This window comes from Trichosurus vulpecula, chromosome 3 (assembly GCF_011100635.1).
Source record: "Trichosurus vulpecula isolate mTriVul1 chromosome 3, mTriVul1.pri, whole genome shotgun sequence".
In the NCBI taxonomy this organism is placed as follows: domain Eukaryota; kingdom Metazoa; phylum Chordata; class Mammalia; order Diprotodontia; family Phalangeridae; genus Trichosurus; species Trichosurus vulpecula.
The window spans coordinates 231,244,719-231,266,190 of NC_050575.1; positions in this window are offsets into that span (position 1 = coordinate 231,244,719).

Below are 21,472 nucleotides of genomic sequence, written 5' to 3' on the forward strand. Positions count from 1 at the left end.
AGAGTTTAAGGGGATTCCCAGAGCCTATAACCCATCAGAAGTTCTATTCCTCTGAATCCCAGGGTTCTTTCCACTATTCCGTGTGAGCTCTGATCAGCACAATTCCCCAGTGCCATGGCTCCCCCTCACCACAGCTCTTTTTCTCTTCTCTCCCCCATTTTGACCAACCTCCACTGTGCAAACCATGAAAGAAGAACATCATTAATTCTCCCCAGTCATTCAAATGGAAAAGGCCTGGGGGGGCAGGGTTGAAGTGAGCAAGAGCTCACCATAGGTTCAGAGTATGAGCTGGAAGGAACCTTAGAGGTCACCCACACTAGCTGCGGTGCTAAATGAAATCTGGGACAAGGTCCCAAGTCTGGTCCTTCTGGCTCTCTCTTTTGAGAATTCTTTTCTCTCTAGCTGACCTCTCATGAGCATTTGTCTCTGTTCACCATGTGTACTATCCATGAGGAGCCTCTATGACCTTCCTCAATTTGGAAGTGATTGCTTATTGCCAAGGGTGTTGTGAAGTTCAAATGAGATAATGGATGTAAAACCTTTTGCAAATCTTAAAGTGTTATCTGAATATTATTTTTGTTGTTGTGGTGGTGGTGGTTGTTGCCATTAGCCTACCTCAGATCCAGGTCTGGCTACATTTACAAGGGTGACCCCAAAGGGTAGGAAGGACCTTCTCTAATGTCATCAGTTCTAGCCCCCATTCTAGTTGTGTTCCTCTTACTGTTAACTGCCAGCAACAAAGGGATATTTAATTTGAAGATATAGTCAGAATAGGAGTATGAGCATTTACCCTACTACCAGAGGGGCACACTCTTCCCTGTACCATCCTGGTCTCTGGCAAGAATGTTCAAACTTAACACAATTTCTACTTAGCATTGGTTCTTTGCAAGTTCATATTCAAATGCAGCATGAGTTAGTTCTGTTTCAGCTACCACTGGGCTGTGTCCAGAATACTCCTAGGGCATTACAAAACCTGACATGGACTTGGCTCCCAGGGTACCAGACTCCCAGACCCATGGACTCTGGAATTTGATACTCTTGACCTTTTGAAACCCCCAAGATTGCAGCCCCTAGCATCCTTCATTCAAACAAAAAAGAACAAACACTAAGACAGCCAAAGAATTAAAGCCCATATTCATGGGTCTGATGGGGATGGGATTCATGCTGGACCCCTAAAAGGAAAAGACCATGTTTTTGGGACCTGGGCCCCAAAGCTCCTGAACCCAGTCTCCATTTGCTGAGGTATCACCTATCCCAGTCAATAATCCTTTTAACTGCCCTTTCATTGTGGCCCTCATTGTCTGTACCTGGCTCCACCCCAGGCTATTCACCACTCCTTAATCCCATCTAGATCTTCTCACAGTCTTTATGTATAAAAATGTCCATCTTGCCCCCATTAAATGGCTCAGATTCTTAAAAATCTGGCCCACTTGTATTGGTGTCACAGAGGCATAGATTCTTAAAATCTTGCCCATTTCTATTGGTGACACAATAAAACTTTGTCTCTGATTGAAAGAAGACTTGAGTGGTCAAATTCTTTCAAGGCAGACCCTCACGCTTGCTCCTGTCATTTTGGGGTTCTGGACCACAACAGGTCTGTCATCAGCCTCAGAGGGAGAAGGCCCAAGGCCTCACTTCTTATCTTGTTATCTCTTGCCAAACTCTATCATCAAAGGAGTCAAACCAATAGAGAGAGGTCCCATCAACAACAACAAAGGAAGTGATAGGGAGCCAATGGAGTTTATTGAGTGATAGAGAGAGCCACACATCAGACCTGCCCTTTAGGAAGATCACTTTGGCAGCTTAGTAAAAGATGGAGTGGAGTAAAGGAGAGATTTGTGGCAAGCAGACTAACGAGCAGACTTTTGCAACAATCCAGGTATGAGACAATAAGGGCCAATACCCAGGTGGTGGCAGTGTCACAGGAGAAAAAGGGGGCACATGTGAGAAATGTAAAAATCAACAAGCTTTGGCAACAGATTGGATATGCGGGGTTAGAGAGATTGAAGAGTCCATGATGACAGGTAGGTTTCAAGCCTGGCTGACTGGAAGGACGGTGGTGCCCCTTAACAATAATAGCAAAGTTAAGAAGAGGGAAAAGTTAAAAAAGGATTACCAATACCGTCTTCCAAATCCTTGTCATAGCTTGGTGGTGACAATGGGTTCTCAAAGTCTAGTCCATTGGAATACAAGATCTGGAAGGTCCTATCAAGGTTTTAAGTACCAGTCCAGCAATGGTCTCTTTTTTTTTTCATTTATTTAGTTTTCAGCATTGATTTTCACAAGAGTTTGAATTACAAATTTTCTCCCCATTTCTACCCTCCCCTCCACTCCAAGATGGCGTATATTCTGGTTGCCCTGTTCCTCAGTCAGCCCTCCCTTCTGTCACCCCACTTCCCTCTCATCCCCTTTTCCCTTCCTTTCTTGTAGGGCAAGATAAATTTCTACACCCCATTGCCTGTGTATCTTATTTTCTAGCTGCATGCAAAAACTTTTTTTTTTTGTTTTTGAACATCTGTTTTTAAAACTTTGAGTTCCAAATTCTCTCCCCTCTTCCCTTCCCACCCACCCTCCCTAAGAAGTCAAGCAATTCAACATAGGCCACATGTGTATCATTATGTATAACCCTTCCACAATACTCATGTTGTGAAAGACTAACTATATTTTGCTCCTTCCTAACCTATCCCCCTTTATTGAATTTTCTCCCTTGACCCTGTCCCTTTTCAAAAGTGTTTGTTTTTGATTACCTCCTCCCCCCGTCTGCCCTCCCTTCTATCATCCCCCCTTTTATCTTCTTCCTCCTTTTTTCCTGTGTGGTAAGATACCCAAATGAGTATGTATGGTATTCCCTCCTCAGGTCAAATTTGATGAGAGCAAGATTCACTCATTCCCCCTCACCTGCCTTCCCTTCTCTTCCTACAGAACTGCTTTTTCTTGCCACTTTTATGCAAGATAATTTACCCCATTCTATCTCTTCTATCTCCCTCTCTCAATATATTCCTCTCTCATCCCTTAATTTGATCTTATTTCTTTTAGATATCTTCCCTTTATCTTCAACTAACCCTGTGCCCACTCTCTCTCTCTCTATATATATATATATACACACATACATATATACATACATACACACTCACATATACATATATATACATAAAGATACATATATACATATATACATACATATATGTGTGTGTGTGTGTGTGTGTGTGTGTGTGTGTGTGTATGTGCATTTTCCCTTCAGCTACCCTAATACTGAGGTCTCATGAATCATACACATCATCTTTCCATGTAGGAATGTAAACAAAACAATTCAACTTTAGTAAGTCCCTTGCAATTTCTTTTTCTTGTTCTTTTTCTTGATTACCTTTTCATGCTTCTCTTGATTCTTGTGTTTGAAAGTCAAATTTTCTATTCAGCTCTGGTCTTTTCACTGAGAAAGCTTGAAAATCCTCTATTTTATTAAAAGTCTATATTTGGCCTTGGAGCATGATACTCAGTTTTGCTGGGCAGGTGATTCTTGGTTTTAATCCTAGCTCCATTGACCTCCGGAATATTGTATTCAAGCCCTTCGATTTCTTAATGTAGAAGCTGCCAGATCTTTGGTTATTCTGATTGTGTTTCCACAATACTCAAATTGTTTCTTTCTGGCTGCTTGCAGTATTTTGTCCTTGATCTGGGAGCTCTGGAATTTGGCAACAATATTCCTAGGAGATTTCTTTTTGGGATCTAGTAGAGGAGGCAATCGGTGGATTCTTTCAATTTCTATTTTACCCTGTGGCTCTAGAATATCAGGGCAGCTCTCCTTGATAATTTCTTGAAAGATGATATCTAGGCTCTTTTTTTGATCATGCCTTTCAGGTAGTCCAATAATTTTTAAATTATCTCTCCTGGATCTATTTTCCAGGTCAGTGGTTTTTCCAAGGAGATATTTCACATTGTCTTCCATTTTTTCATTCCTTTGGCTCTGTTTTATAATATCTTGATTTCTCATCAAGTCACTAGCTTCCACTTGCTCCAATCTAATTTTTAAGGTAGTATTTTCTTCAGTGGTCCATTGGACCTCCTTTTCCATTTGGCTAATTCTGCTTTTCAAGGCATTGTTCTCCTCATTGGCTTTTTGGAGCTCTTTTGCCATTTGAATTAGTCTATTTTTTAAGGTGTTGTTTTCTTCAGTATATTTTTCATTATTTTTTTGGGTCTCCTTTAGCAAGTCATTGACTTGTTTTTCATGGTTTTCTCGCATCCTTCTCATTTCTCTTCCCAATTTTTCCTCTACTTCTCTAACTTGCTTTTCCAAATCCTTTTTGAGCTCTTCCATGGCCTGAGACCAGTTCATGTTTTTCTTGGAGACTTTTGTTGTAAGCTCTTTGACTTCATTGACTTCTTCTGGCTGTATGTTTTGGTCTTCTTTGTCACCAAAGAAAGATTCCAGAGTCTCAGACTGAATCTGGGTGCATTTTCGCTGCCTGGCCATATTCCCAACCAACTAATTTGACCATTGAGTTTTTCAGCACGTATGACTGCTTGTAGAGTTAAGAGAACTATGTTCCAAGCTTGGGGGGATGCGCCAGCTCTGCCACACCAGCACTCCTCCTTCCCCAGGAACCCCCAACCGGACTGGACTTAGATCTTCAGGAGGCTCTTCATTCCTGCTCTGATCCTCTTAATTCCTCCCACCAAATGGGCCTGGGGCCAGAAGCAGCTGCAGCTCTAGTTCTGTAGCTGCCCCACCTCCTCTGCCCCTGGGGCAGTGGTCAAACCATGAACTCCTTTTTCAACTCTGTCCCCAGCAGCCTTTCTCACTAACCTTCTCTGTTGTCTTTGGTGTTTGCGGGTTGAGAAGTCTGGTAACTGTTGCAGCTCACTTATTCAGGGCACTAGGGCATGCTCCACCCGGCTCCTGGTCTGGTTGGTCCACGCTGCCCACCCTGGGCTCTGCTCTGCTCTCCTGTGCTCCACTCCCAGCTCTGTGTGCAATAGACCTTACCCAGAGACCATCCAGGCTGTCCTGGGCTGGAGCCCTGCTTCCCTCTGCTATTTCGTGGGTTCTGCAGCTCTAGAATTGGTTCAGAGTCATTTTTTATAGGTTTTTGGAGGGGCTCAGCAGGGAGCTCACGCTAGTCCCTGCTTTCCAGCCACCATCTTGGCTCCGTTCCCCCCTCCCCCCCCAGCAATGGTCTCTTTTATGGATCAACCTTGCTAAGGACAGAAAGATTTATGACTGGGAGGTTTTCCATTGGGTGCTCCATTTTTCTGGCCATAGCAACTTATGAAGACTTTCTGCTAAGGTGTGGAGAGCTGCTATTTACATCGATAGAAGGTAGAGCTACATTGATGAAGCCATAGATCTTTTGAAATATCCATTAAAGAAAGAATGAATGAAAGAGTAGAGTAAGTGAATGCTTTCATCTCCTGATCACATATAGCACTGTTTTAATAATGGACCCCAGAATTCATTATATGTTAAATAAAACTGAACAAGGAGGAGACTAGTCCCTCGCTCTCTTTTTACCAACATCATTATTTTAAAAAATATTTTATTTATTTTAAACTTAAATACAAAATGAGAAAAGAAAAAAAAATTCCTGTGTACATAGGAGAACATGAGAGGATTCAATATAAAGCAATAAATTTCCATTTCAAGAAAATCTACACAATAAATACTACTCATTGTTTTCAAAGCTGCCTAGTTTTTCTTTGCTTCCTTGTAGATTTTCTTTTGTTCTCTACTGTGCACTTTTTTCTATTTTTTCTTTTTTTCCCATTATATTTGAATTTATTTTAAACTTAAATACAAAATAGAAAAAGAAAAAAACATTACCATGTACACAGAACATAAGAGAGGATTCAATATAAAGCAATAAATTTCTATTTCAAAAAACCTATATAATAAATACTACACGTTATTTTCAAAGCTCTCCATATTTCATTGCTTCCTTGAATGTTTTCTTTTGTCCTCTGCTGTGTACTTTTTACTTTATTTTTTTTCCTCTTCTTCCCCACTCCTCCCCCCAGGCTACAATTAAGCAAGGACATTGTGTATATACACACGTACACACACATAAACATATATGTATATATGTATGTATACACACATATACACACCGATATCCATAAACATACACTTATATACGCATATACACTCAAATGCATATACATAAGACCACATTATGCTTATTTCCACTTATCCGTTTCTCTGTAGATGGATAGCCTCTTCCTTTATAAGTCCAATACTTTCCAGATTTTTCTAAAGTTTTACTTTTTTCTCCCCTCCCTCCCCCTTATCCTTGCCCTAAAGAAGGCTACAATTAAGAACAGATACACACACACATATATACATAGATATGTATGAACATACACATATATACACATGCACTCATACACTTATATGTAAGACTATATTGTTTTTATTTCCACTTGTCATCTGCTTCTCTGACGATGGGCGGCATCTTCCTTCTTAAATCCAAGTCTTTTCATATTTTTCTAAATCAACCAGCTCATCATTTCCTATACCACAACAATATTTTAACCCAATCACATCCTATCTGAGAGATTATCTGTGAAAGTTTTCCCCCAATTTTCTGTATTCCTTCTATTCTTGGCTGAATAGGTTTTATTTATACAAGAAAATTATAATTTAAAATAATCAAAATTATCCATTTTACACTTAATAGTGCCCTCACCTTATAGTATAGCTTGAGGTCTGATACTGCTAAATTTGCTTCCTTTACATCTTTTTTAACCTGGTTTCTTTAAAGTTCCTAACGTTTTGTTCTTCCAAATGAACTTTGTTATTATTTTTTCTAACTTGGTAAGATAATTTTTTAGTAATTTAATTGGGATTAAGTTAAAATTAGTTGGGTAAAACTGTCATTTTAAAAATTATTTTGGTTTCACCTACCAATGAAGAATAAATATTACTTTGATTATTTAGATGTGTTTTTATTTGTATAAAAAGCGTTTTATGTTTATGTTCATATAGTTCATGCGTCTGTGTTGGCAGGTATACTTTCAAGTAGTTTATGTTGTCTAGCTATTTTAGATGGTCTAAAACACTATTGATAATACATACATAGTACATTTTCCCTATTTCTCTCTTTTGATTAAATCTATTTTAGCTTTAACCTTGTCTGAGATCATAATTACCACCCCTGCTTTTTTACATGATAAATTCTACTCCTGACATTTATTTTATCTTTGTGTTTATCTCTCATTTTTTTTAGTGTTTTCCTGAAAACAACATATTATCGAATTCAAATTTTTAATCTGCTATCAGTCTCCATTTTATGGGTAAATTCATCCCATTAACATTTGTTTCAACAGTCTGGCTAGCAGCTGCCGTGGGGGTGTAAAACCAACAACAACCAGCTCACAGAATGCTGCAAGCCCAGGTCCTTTTGATCTGCTTTCCTAAGGAAAGCAATGTTAAGGGGTTAACAATCTTACTTTAATGCAGCATACAAATATCATTTACTTAGTTCAGGGGAAAAAAACCAGCACGCTGAATGACAGACCAAATACAAGTCATAGTTATCAGCATCTGAGTGTTCAGCTGGGGAGCTCATTACAATGGCTGGCCCAGAGTCAGGTGCCACTCCTGCTGTAGCTCAGAGCTCCAAGAGAGACTGCTAACCTCTGTGCTTATATATCCTGTTCAGGGCCCCAAGGGCCCAGACCTTACCCAGGCTGGGCATGGAAAAGTTCCCTACCCCCAATATCACATCAGACACAAATCATTCAATGACTTCCAATTGTCTCAGTGCTGAGAAATACAAAAACATCCCACTTTATCTGCCCCATTCAAACAAAGGCCAGAATCATTAAAGGTCAACAGCAAAAAGTCCCACCTTAATTACTATTACAGCATTCTAAGCTATATTTACTTGTTATGTATTTTCATCTTTCCTGTTTTTCCTCACTATCCTTCCTATCCCTTCTTACTCCTCTGCTATACTTTTACCTGCTACCTTGTCCTCATATTCCTTAACTTGCCCACCCTTTCAAGAGTCCCTCCCTTATCTTCTCCCTCCACCCTATCCTCTTGCCCTCTTATTTCTTTCTGAATTTAGAAGACTTTTATACCCTTCAGATATGTATGTTGTTCCCTCTTTAACCCATTCCCTATGAGAGTAAGGTTCCAGCCCTACCCACGCTCCCCCCTACTAACTTCTTCTGTATCAATTTTTCCTTTTATGCCTCATTTGTATAAGATAATTACTCCTTTTTATCTCTCCTTACATAGTTTTGTTTTTTTAGAATCACCCCACCATACTCAGCTCAGCCCAAGCCTTTCTTTCAAAATACTCAGAAGATGATAACAAGTCATGAGTGCTGATATTTTCACATATAAGAAGTAAACAATTTGACCTTATTGAGTTCCTTATAATTGGTCTTTAATGTTTACCTTCTATTTCTCCTGGATGTTGTATGTCGAATTTTTTCTTAAGTTCTGCTGTTTTTGTCATAAATATCTGAAGGTCTTTCAGTTCGTTAAATGTCAATTTTTTTATTCAGGATTATACTTAACTTTGCAAGTTACCCTTGGTTGCAACCCCAGTTCTTTTGTTCTATGAAATATAGAATTCCAAGACCTACAGTCCTTCAATGTATAGCTGCTGGGTCTTATGTAATCCTTATTGTGGTTTCATGATATTTTCTTCTTAATCTGGGAGCTTTGAAACTTGGCTATGATATTCCTATAAGTTTTTCTCCTGGGCTCTCTTTTAGATGGTGATTGGTGGATTGTTTTCTATTTCTTTTTTTCCTTCTTGTTCTAGAATTTTAGGACAATTTTCTTGATAATTTCTTGTATATTGTATCTACATTCTTTTTTTTATCAGAATTTTTGAGTAGTCCAACTATTATGTTATTTCTCCTTGACCTGTTCTCCAGATCAATTGTTTTTCTGATGAGATGTTTCACTTTCTCTTCTATTTGTTCATTCTTTTGATTTTGTTTTTACTATTTCTTGGTATCTTAGAACATCATTAGCTTCCCTTTGCCCAATTCTAGTTTTTAAGGAATTATTTTCTTCCTTAAGTTTTTGACTCTCTATTTCAAGTTGGTTGATTTTCTTTTTATAGTTTTCTTTATTTTCTTGGATTGCTCTTATTTCTTTTTCCTTGATCTTTGTTATTTGATTTTTAAAGTCATTTTTAAATTCTTCCAAGAACTCTTTTTGTGCCTGGGACCATTGGACATTTCTCATTGAAAAAAGAGGGTTTTTTTTTTAGCTCCATTATCTTTCTCTGAATATGAACCCAGATCTTCTCTATCCCCATAGTAGCTATCTATGGTTAGGTTCTTTCTCCTTTGCTTACTCATTTTTTATTTATTTACTTATTCATTCATTCATTCATTTATTTATCTACCTATTTATTTATTTATTTATTTATTATTGATTCATTCATTCATACATTTATTTACTTACTTATTTACTTTTGCAGCTATTAGTGTGATCAAGTTCTAGTCTTGAGGCATGAGGAATAATGCCACCCCAAGCCTCAGGTCCTGCTTACTGTTATTTTCTGAGGTCTTTCCTGGGGCTCAATCTTGGGCTCTCCTCTTCACTCTTAAGCCATGGCTAGGGCCCCTACCCATGCTGTCCTACAAATAATCTTGCTCCCTGTGGTCCCTCTGGTGTCTGCAGACTACATGCAAATTATAGTGTCCTCTCTGCCCAGGAACTGAAACCAGGGACTCTGCTCTCCTGCAAATGCCCACAGACAGCAGGGTCCCCACCCCTCTGCTACTGCACTCACCAGGTATGTGCTAGATTCCCGACAGCAGCAGCCCAAACCAGGATGAGTCTGGTCAGCACAGCTGTGCTTGGCATCCCTCAATCATGGAAGGTCCTTCAATCTTCTACTCAGCTGTCACACCCCCACACTGTCTGTGAGTTGAAAGTTTCTAAGGCTGAGGCCACTTCTCAACCCCAGCTACCCCCAGTGTTTGTTGCTTGTTGATTCCACAGAGTCAGCTTGGGTGTTTCAACTTCACCCAGGCGAATCCCCTGCCCCTGGAGGTTGGGTCTTTCCTGGTGTCTTCTCAAGTTGTCTTAGAAGAATAATTGCTTTATCCTGACTTTGTAAAATTTGTACTGCTCTCCATTCCCTGTGAGGCCATGTTCTGTCTTTTTTTGTGGAAGAAATTTGGACAGGCAAAAGTTTTCTGACCTACTCCGCCATCTTTCCAGAATCTTCTTTACCAATTTCATTAGCTGGTATAACTGTTAGTCACCACCAGGCCATCAGTGACAGCTAAAAATATTTGTTATGCCATCACATCTAGACAGATTCTGATTAACATTTGATGCAGCCAGTCACAGGGGACACAAAAATATTGAAAGACACTAGATGAATCATTCTGGTATTGCTTCAACACAAGAAGGAACTGTACCACCATCTGAGTATGCAAAGTGCCCTCTGTTGCTCTGAAAATGAATAAATAAAAAAGAAACACTATAGAACCTTTAAACTGATGCTTATGTCTTCCTTCCTCTCCACCTCTTAAATGACCCAAAATAGATAAGGATTGCCTCTTCTGATTCCCTATACTTAATCATAGAATCGTAAAATTATAGGATTAGCAGAGAAAAGGACCTTGGATATTATCTACTCATATATATATATATATGTATACATATACATTATATATATATATGCATACACACACATATACACACATGTATATAATATGGATTTGATTGTTGTTTCTTACTCTTCTTGACCCATTTGGGATTTTCTTGGCAAAGATACTGGAGCAGTTCATTATTTCCTTCGCTGGCTCATTTTACAGATGAGGAAACTGAGGCAAACAGGGTTAAGTCGTGGTCCACAGTCGCACAGCTAGTAAGTGTCTGAGGCCAGATTTGAACTCAGGAAGATAACTCCAGGCCTGTCGCTCTAACTGCTGCACCACCTACTGGCCCTAAATGTGAGTAAATGTATATTCAAAATATGTATAAAATATCTATAAGGTAAGGGAATAATAGAATGGGATGGCCTTCTAAGGGCCAGTGGTAAGGAGGGAGTACATTCCAGGCACATGGAAAAACATACACAAAGGTGCAGAGACGGGGGTCAAGGGGAAGTGTGGAATGTCATGGGTGAAGGGTACAGCAAGGAAGCCATTTTGATCATAGACTTCTCTTAGTCCATCTCTCCATCAGATGACCTCTTGGTCATGGGCATACAAATTTCTATCTTCTGATATTTCAGAATACTGGTCAGTGGTTAGCTGAGGTTTCCCACTTAACATGGATGTGGTAAATACTGTGGTAAAGTAAATACTAGAAAAGCCTTGTTCCGATGTTCTTAAGACAAGTGACCCCAGCAGGCTGCAGAGCCCTCTGGGCATAGATCTCCTGGGCTTTGTGAATGCTTCTAGCACATTAATGTGAAGTACCTGTTGTCACATTCTTGACATTGAATGGAATGAATGCCAGCCAAGGAGCAATAGCAACAACCACAATCACAACCACCACCCCATCAGCGATAGCAATAATAACTTTCATTTCTATAGTATTTTAAAACTTGAAGGAAAAAAAAAGTCTATAATCATCAGTCTTTCAGAAACTACCTGGAGTGGTATAGACTACATGGCAGCAGGAAGTAAAAGGGGAAAAACAATAATCCTGATGATTTTGGAGCCAGCCCCATCAAGTTAGTCCAGGGACCAGGAGGCCTTGCTCTCTTCCTCATCAGAAAAAAATCTGGTGTTGGAATGGTGAGGATCCTGAGGCGCCAGAGGGGATGGCAGCTTACAAAGGCACTGTTTTGCCAAGGGCCCTTCCTCCAGATCAGCACTTGGCTTGAAAACTAAACCCATTAAATTTGCAAAAAATATTGAACTGGGCACCAGGGCTTAAGAATGAGAAGAAAAAGCTGCCCTGCCCTACAGTCAAGGTGTCATTTCAACCCCAGCCAAGGAAAGCATGGAAATTAAAAAGAAAAAAAGAAAAATCTTTCCAATTAATTACAATACTATTATTACTACCAATAAAAACGGCTCCCAGTCTCTAGTGCTTTCCTTTATGGTTTCTCTCTCCTAGTCTATGATAATAACTCTCAGTTCTTTTGCACTTAAAATTTTACAAATTATTTCCCTCACCACAATCCTATATAACGATCCAAATATTGTTATCCTTTTATTTTAACAACTTGAAGTACCCCTCAACTCATAGAGTGGGTCCTCCAGACAAGGCTGCCCAGATTCCAGGTACCCTATGGATCCACATATACTGAAAATCATCGCTCACAAGCCCCCACTAACGTGTTTGTCTTTAATAACCAGAGATCATAATCTGTTCAAAGCAAAGGCACTTAATAAAATAGCACGGCAATAAAAATAGCAATTAGATATTTCCTCTTTACACACTGGGCACGCTTTTCCACAAATACACATGCCATCAGTGAGAAGGAAGTCACGTAGAGAAATCACTATGAACAGAATACACGCAGGATACAGCTACAGAAAGGCAATGCAAGCCTCCGATGCTACAGGGCCACTGATGCTTTCTGCTTATTTCTCACTCTGCAGGGCCCCTAGTGACCGACAGACAGCAATCTGCCAGCCATGTGGTGTTCCCTAAATGCTGCTCCAGTGGACACATTGTGTCTGCAGACCAGTCTCGGGCCAAATAGTCTTAATAATAACGAGCATTTATAAAGAGCTTTAAGGTGTGCAGAGAGCCTTACAGATACTGTCTCATTTAATCCTCATAACACCCCTGGCAGGTAGGTGCTATTACCATCACCCCCATTTTACAGATGAGGAAACTGAGGCAGAAAGGAGTTAAGTGACATGCCCTGGGTTACATAGCTAGTAAGTGTCTGAGGCCAGATTTTAATTCAGGTCTTCCTGACTCCAGGTTAAAGACTATTTACTGAACCTCCTAGCTGCCTCAGCTTTTGCTGGATATTCCTCGCTGAACACATGGTTGTGGAACTTCTGCCTTTGTTTTGCCTCAGCTTCAGTTAGAGTCTTTGGTTATGGTGCTGCCTCTTCCTCGTAAGAAGAGTGGGCACTGTCATGCTTTTTAAATTGAAAGCTCGTGGGCTTTCTATAGATCCTTCAGAGCCATAGATTTCTATAGATTTTTCTGTAGATCCTTCAGAGCCATAGATTTCTATAGATCTTTCTATAGATCCTTCAGAGCCATGTGCCTTAACGCTGCAAGCATCTAGCTAAATCTAGTAAGGAAAAATCCGCCTTTCTGTTTTGTCTTGTTTTTCTTTTCCTCAAAGAGCTGCCCACCTGTCTTTTTCTATGAGAATCTCATAGGTTTCATCTACATTTACTGTTTCTATCCATTTTTTGGGTATCAGGCAGAATGAGATAGCTTGAGTTGGAAAAATAAAGCTTATAGTTATATGAATGAGAGTCAGTGCTAGCTCTGTTCCTCTGCTCCTCTGTAGCTTCATGCACTAATGTTCCTCTCCACCTTGGAATTGTGATCCAGAACTATGTATGGGCAATAGATCTGCCAATCAGCAACAACTTCCCTGATCCCCTCCCTGTCTCTGGGCTGAAAACTCCCCAAACTGCTGCTGCCACCACTGTTGCAACCACCTCCAAAGCCCCTGGATGGTGCTGCCGCCACATGTGCTCCAGGCCAGCCTCCACTCTGTGTCACTGATCTCTCCTGCTGACCTCCTAAATTAGTCTGGAAAAATATCTCACCCCGACCGAGGCAAACAGGGTTGGTTAAGTGACTTACCCAGGGCCACACAGCTACTGAATGTCTGAGGCCAGATTTAAACTCAGGTCTTCCTAACTCCAGGAAGTTGGGGCATACCATCCACTGTACCACCTATCTGCCCCCCTGCATATGAATGGTGAACTCCTGAACTTATTTCCTTTCCTATTTAACAAGGGTATGAAAAAATTTACTGAAAGCCAAGGGATCCATGGAATGAAAAAGGTTGGGAACTCTTGCTCTACATTAGGCTGCTTCCCCCCCCCCTCCCCCCCCCCACCCCCCCCCCCCCCCGCCTCCCCATCCCCACGGCCCACTGGGATCCTTGTGTAAGACTCTGAGAAAGAAAAAATCAACCTATCTTTCATATGCAAGCAGCCAGAGGCTCCTTTTAGTAAACTTCAGCAGCTGAAAGATGCCAAATTCAGGATTAGCTCTGGATGTCATCTGTAGTACAAATTCTATGTATTCTTCACTAAACATATATTTGTATTAAATAAGTCTGTTATGAATCTCACAACCCAAATGGATAATTAGATCTTCACAAATGCACAGCTTTAACAAAGTGAACAAAGCTGTACTCCAAAGAAATGTTGCCCTGTTATTTCATTAATGATGCAATAATATAGTAAAACTAAACCCCACCCATTTAAAACATTATTTCTACTCTCTGACTATCCCATGTAATGTTGTTTCCTTTAATGTGGCGTTTTCCTAGAACTCTCTAACAATGCTATGGATGGTGTACTTATGTTTAAACTATTTTTCCTTTCACTAACTATGAAAAACAGTATCCACAAAGTAGATAATCATTCGATGAATAAATGAGGCCAGTAAATCAATTACTCACATACCTGTAGTATTTTCCTAGAAGTTGTCTAACGATGCTATGAGGGGTGTCCTTATATTTAAGTTATTTTGTTTTTTGAAAACACAAAAAGTATCTATGGTACAGATAACCATTTATTGAATAACTGAGGACCAATAAAATAATAACTCACATAGCTATAGCACTTTAAGGTTTAAAAAAACTCTTTTGCTTTTTGCTCTGTTTCCTTCCTTTTTTGTTTCTTTTCTCTGTTCTCATGATTCATTCCATTGGTTATAATTCTTCTTTACAACTGGACTTCTTTGTAAATAATTTCAATGCGAAGGTATATGTAGAACCTACATTGGATTACATGCCGTCTTGAGGGGAGGGGGAGGAGAGGGAGGGAGAGAAAATTTGGAACCCCAAAACTTGTAGAACTGAGTGTTGTAAACTAAAAATTAAAAATAAATTTATTAATTAAAAAAATAAAAAACTCTTTTGACTATGTATATTTGTATAGCAGCTATGCAAATTAATTAGAATCCACATTTCCAGCTGGAAAGAAATTAGGACTAACCTAAAAGAAATCAGGCTGAGGACAGGCAGGTAAGCATTTAATAAAAATAGAAAATTACAACAAATAGCCCAGAAAGGGTGTATTTGGTATTCATGTCCTCAAATAACAGTTCTGTCTTCTATGACTCTGGAAGGGAAGCTATAATCTCTCTTTTTGAAGATAGGAGGATGGATTGAATGACTTTAGAGATGTTCTTCCGTCTGGGAACTCATAAGCACAATCTTAATGACTCCATTTTCCTAGGTGATCAGGAAGCCTGAGTCTTCAGGAGAAGTCAGGTAAGTTGGGAATTCTTCAATCAGCTGTCTGGGAAACGCCTTGAAGAGTGATGAGCAGTATTGCAGTGTCATTAAGTTTTAGAACGAGAAGGGGCTTTGAACTGCATTTTAAAAGGGATGCATCTAATGGAAGAGACCTTAGAATATTAACATAAAATGTTAGAGCTGCAAATGACCTTAGAAAAGATGACATAGAGCATTAGAGTTGGAAGGGATCTTAAAGACCATCTTGTTCAGCCACCTCATTTTACATATGGGGAAACTGAGGCCCAGACAGGTGACGAGGTCCCATGACATGGCTGGAGTCTTGTCTGGCTCTTTGACGTGCTTAACGAATAATCTGCTTGGACAGAATTTGCAGCCAATGCTGGGATCGGTGAATTGCACTCACAGCTCCAGGCCACAGTCTCCAGACTTTTCCACCTCCTTACTTACTGAAAGTTTTCTTACTGCAGGTATTTCTGCTATTCAGCCTGCTCTTCTGATTGGTGAGTCCTTGGTCTGGGCCACCATTTCATGAGGTGCTCAGGCTATGCTTGCATTACTCTCAAGTCTATTATTTATTCTTTGTGCCTCCTCCAGAGCCCCACCTCCTTCCCTTCCTCCTTACCATATCCCTCTTATATGTTGTCTAACCCTATCTAAACTCCTTGAGGGTAAGGATTGTTTCTAATTATTGTAATTTTATCTCTAGCCCTGGTGTCTGGCTCATAGTAAGCACTTAGTGAATGGGAGCTCGCTCACACTCTGTCTCTCTGTTTCTCTGTCTCTGTCTCTGTCTCTCTCTATCTCTCTCTCTCTCTGTCTCTCTCTCTCTCTCTTCCCCCCCCCTACATATCATGTATCCTGATTACCAATCTGATCCACTAATCATTACACCCCCTTGACTATTTTCATGACATTTTAGAGACCTGAGACTGGTTGAGATCTGAAATTACCGATTCATTTATTTCAAGCAAAATTTATTTTTTTTAAAAATGCCACCTGTGTGTAGGGCATTAGAATAGATACTAAGCTTACATATGACAGTTTTTGCTCTCATGGAGAGTTAGTGGGAGATTTAAGACAAAAATTCCCTACCTCTGACACATGCTGGCTGTGTCACCTCACTGGGCAAGTCACCTAAATTATTCAGTGGCCAAGTGACTAGAGTTGGGGAACAGTTGCTTAACCTGCATTGATAGAGGGAGCTTCCTCTCCAAGGGGTTCTCTACACCAATGAAGTCATAGATCCAGAACAACAAAAAAGACCAAAATACAGACAATTATCATATATAACATTACAATCATAAGCATATTAAAGAAGTGTACAGTAGTGCTAGAGGAGATCTAAAGACAGTTTTCTTTAGTGGAGGCGGGTAGGAAATCAGGGCCAACCAAAAAGAGGTGCAAGTGACTTGGGCTTCTTTAAAGGACCGTTAGGAATTTAAAGGGCAAACATGGGGGCGGGAGGATATTCTAGGGAGAAGATAAGACATGATAGGTAAAGGCAAGCAGGTGGGAAATTTTAGGATATGTTCTAAAGACAGAGCTGTTTAGTTCAGCTGATTCAGACCAAGAGATCACAGCAGCAGGAAGAATGAAATATGTTTTCTGGTAAGACTATACCAAAAACAGTGATGAAACATACTGGAGGCTACGACAAACCGGTGCCCGGGATCTGTCCAGCCCTGCTTTACCCCATAGGAGTCCTTCTAATGGAGGGAATTTCAGGCACTATGGCAAGGGGAACTATTGGAGGTGGGGAAAGGGGGGAGATGGTTGGCTTTCAAATCCCCTCAAGTCACAGGCAGATGCCCACTTCATTTCCTACCATTGTCACACCAGGCCCCTGTCTGAAAGAATTGGTCTCTGAAGGTCTAGAACAACTCAGCTCTGCCATCTACCTACCTCCAAGATAACCAGAAACGGGTGACATAAGAAACGTAGGATACCCAGGATGGAAATCACAAAGGAGGAAAGGCCAACCCACCAGAAACATGTGATTCTTGTAAACTTAAATCAGTGTGGGCCTGGAGCTGGAAACTGGGGAAAAGGTCAATGGAAACAGCAAACGCAGCAGTCCCTACCCAGTGCTGAACAGGAATGAGGGGAGAGTGTGGCCTGTCTCATGGCAGGCTGGCGTGGGGGCTACCCACCCTCCACATTCCATGTTCAGAGGATGCCATGTTCTGTGAGCCTGGGGAGGTACCAGCTGCTCTGAAATGTGCTTGTTGAGACAATCTCAATGTTCCTTTGAATGTGGGGCCAGACACTTTCTGACCCAGAGAAATCCGTGGGGAGGAGGGAGGGAGCATCTGGGCATGGATGCTTTGCTGCCAGAGATGCTGAGCTGGCTGGGGAAACCCAAGCTGTTGACAGCCTTCTTTTGACTTTTTTTTTCCTTCCAAGACACAGGTATTTCTCTGCACAGGTATTTCACTTCACATGCGTTTGTGTGTGTGAGTGAATGCTGACAAAGCTCCACTGCAGGATTGTGGCCAAATGGTCCTGACATTGCAGAGGTGCCCAACCCCTGGGAGAGGAGATGGGAGCTGGGCCAGTGTTACCAACCTGCAACAGGAGGGAGATGTGCCCATTCCATCTTGAGCGATGTATTCCTTCCATCTCAGTGCTCCACTGGAAGTTTGCAGGTCCTATACAGCACCCTTCAGGGCATTAGGGAGAGGCATCTTTCCATTCTGTCCCCACCTTCAGCAGGGACAGTTATGTCATATCCATTGTAAAGAGGAGCATGGCTGGCTGGATCCCGGATTCCAAACTATATTCCACTCAATTCAGCAGGCATCAGTTAAGTACCTTTGTTCAGTACCTCTGCTAATGCCCTCCTGCCAAATGCCTCTTCTTGGTGTGGAAGTGATTCTCACTTATCAAAGGCACTGCCAGGATAGCACAAGATCTGGTATATCCTACACCAACCTGGAAAGGCTTTGAGTATCAGTCAAGGGATAGACTGTCTCTCTTGGTGAAAGACCAATGAAGCTAGGTTTAGAAAGGTTTATCACCAGCAGGTTGTCCATTCACTGAGGAGAAAGGGAGGGAAGGGTGAATTTTTTTTTCTATCAACAGCTCACAGAATTGTATACCAGACCTGTCAATAATTGTCTATAAATTTTTTTATGCTTTTAAAAATAATATTTAATGTTACTATAGTTTCTCCTATATAAATTTTCCTTACCTAAAAATAATTATAAGCAAATATTGCAATGTGCGTTCAAAATAAAAATATTCATCTTACTATGTCAAGTATGTGAAAATGCAGAGCAGCTTGGTTCTTTGAGGGATTCTTAAATCCAGTCCCTAAGTTATAGAGAGGTTTGAATCAGCATCAATAGAGGGAGTATCCATGCTGATAAAATCACAGATTCTTGGAGAATTGGCATATAAGTATCCAGAGCGCCATGATGAGAACTGGAGGGATATGCTTAGTTTATATAACACCTGGTCTCTGCCATCATGGAAATTACAGTGTGGTAGCCTGGAACAGAGGGTTTCTTCCTCACTTCCCACTGTCTTTAAACACCAGGGCAAATAATGATGGTGCTAGGGAAACCAAGTATGGTCATTAGTTTCCTGCCCTACCAGAACCTTGCCTCTTTTCCATATGGCTCCAAGCAGCTGGGGAGGAGGCTGCTCGGCTCTCTGTCTCCAGGTGACCAGGGAAAGATAGCTTCACGCAAGCTGAAAACAGGTGCTTTGGGGAAGATTTTTTTTTTGAGGCACATGTGCATTCATTCTCCAGGCGGCTCATTCCATCCTAATTTGGAGTGGGGTAAAATCTTATCAAGACCTATGACACTAAGTGTCCCATGCTGACAGTAACAGGTGGCATTTATATGATGCATTAAGGTCAGCAAAGGGCTTTACGAGGATTATTTCATTTGACCCTCACAACTCCAAAAGGTAAGTGCTATTATTTTCCTCATTTTATGTATGGGGAAACTGAGGAAGACAAATTAAGTTACTTGTCCAGATTCACACAACCAGTAAGTGTCTGAGGCAGGTCTTCTTATTCTTCTAAATAAAAGGCTAACTTTTGTGTATTTTCATGCTTTTGTTTAATAGTATTTTTCCAATTACATGTAAAAATAATTTTTAACATTAGTTTTTAAAAAATTTTGAGTTCCAAATTTCCTCCCTCCTTCCTCTCCCCCTCTCTAAAACACTAAGCAATTTAGTATCAGTTACAGCAAATGGAGAAATTTTGAATACTGTGGATAAATTTACTTCCCTTGGCGTATACTTTCCAGAGATGTACACATAGATGAGGAGGTTGCTGCATGTGCTGCCGGAGCTGGGCCAGTGTTTGGGAAGCTCCAAAGGAAAGTGTGGGAGAGAAGATAGTATTAGGTTGCCTACCAAAGAGCTGTTGTGCTAACCTCACTGTTATGTGCATTGTTTGAAACCTGAACAGTCTACCAGCGCTGTGCCAGGAAACTGAATCGGTCCCATTTGAATTGTCTTAGGAAGAGTCTGAAAATCACCTGGCAGAATAAGGTCTGGACACTGAGGTCTTTTCTCCAGCTAAACTGTCAAGCATTCAAACTACTACAGAGAGCACAATTCCGACAGGCTGCCCACATTGTGTGAATGCTAAATGTTTTTTTGCCTAAGAGACCATTTTATGGAGAACTCATGCAAGGCAGGTACTCAGGCAGAGGTCAGAGAAGTGTTCCAAAGACACTCTCAAAGTTTCTCTGAAGAACTTTGGAATTGATTGTGAGACATGGCAGACACTGACAAAGGACTGCCCCACATGGCATGCCCACATCAAAGAAGGCACTGTGCTCTATGAGCAAAGCAGAATTGCAGAATCTCAAAAGAAACATGAGATGTGCAAATTTAGAGACATCTCCATTCCAAATATTCGTATGGACTATTTGTGCCCAACCTGTGGTAGAGCCTTCTGGGCTCATGTTGGTCTGATCAGCCACAGTTGGACACACTGTACCTTAACTCCAACATAGTGATGCCATTTTGGTCCTCTTTGATAATGAAGGATATAAGTTATATATGTACCAAGCAATTTGATATAGGTTATATACGTACAATCATGTAAATTGTATTTCCATATTAGTCATGTTGTGAGAGAAGAAACAGACCAAAAGAGGGAAAAACACACATACAAAAAAGTGAAAATAGTACGCTTTGATCTGTATTCAGACTCCTTCAGTTCTTTTTCTGGATACGGATACCTTTTCCCCTCATGAGTCCTTTGGAATTGTCTTGGATCACTGCATTGCTGAGAAGAAACAAATCATTCACAGCTGATCTCCCAATGTTGCTGTTACTGTGTACAATGTTATCCTGGTTCTTCTCATTTCACTTTCCATCAGTTCATGTAAGTCTTTCTGAACTCAAGTCTTCTTGACTTTTCAGGTCCATGGTTCTATTCACTATGGAACTTAGCTGCCTTTTGAAGAAAAGTATGTGAGGCTGGAGGAAGGAGTCCAGTTACCCAGATTCAAACTTTGTCCCTTCCCTCCAATCTGTACATTCAATCAATTGCTGAATCCTGTCCAATTTTCCTCTACAACAGCTTTTATATCTGCCTCCTTCTTGGCATTCTCTCTGCCACTACCTGTAGGCCCTCAACAGTTTTTGCGGAGATTACTGTAATGGACTCCTAACTGGTCCCCCTACCCCTTCAGGCCATCCTTCACACAGATGCTGAAATCATCTTCCCAAGGGACAGGTCTGAGTGTGTGACTCTCCTGATTGATAGCCTTCAGTGGCATTTAGACGTCTCTGACTAGGCATTCAAAGCCTTCCACAATTGAGCTATAGTCTCCCTTTCTGGGCTGATTTCACATCCTAGGCTGTGGCCAAACCAAATTGCTAGCTGTTCCCTGACTTCATCATTTCATCTTCCATCAGATTACATTCCCACAAGTCATCCCTCAAGCTAGACTTCTCTTCTCCCCCTCTGGCTCTCAGAATCCTTATCTTCCCTCAGGGCTTAGATCAAGTTCCAGTTTCTGCAGGAAACTTTCCCTTATCCTGCTGCCCCCATCCCCAACACATACCCAGCTAATGGTGTTCTTTCCCTCATCAAATTATTGCATTATACTTTTCTGTGCATATGTTACATTCTCATAAATTCAGGG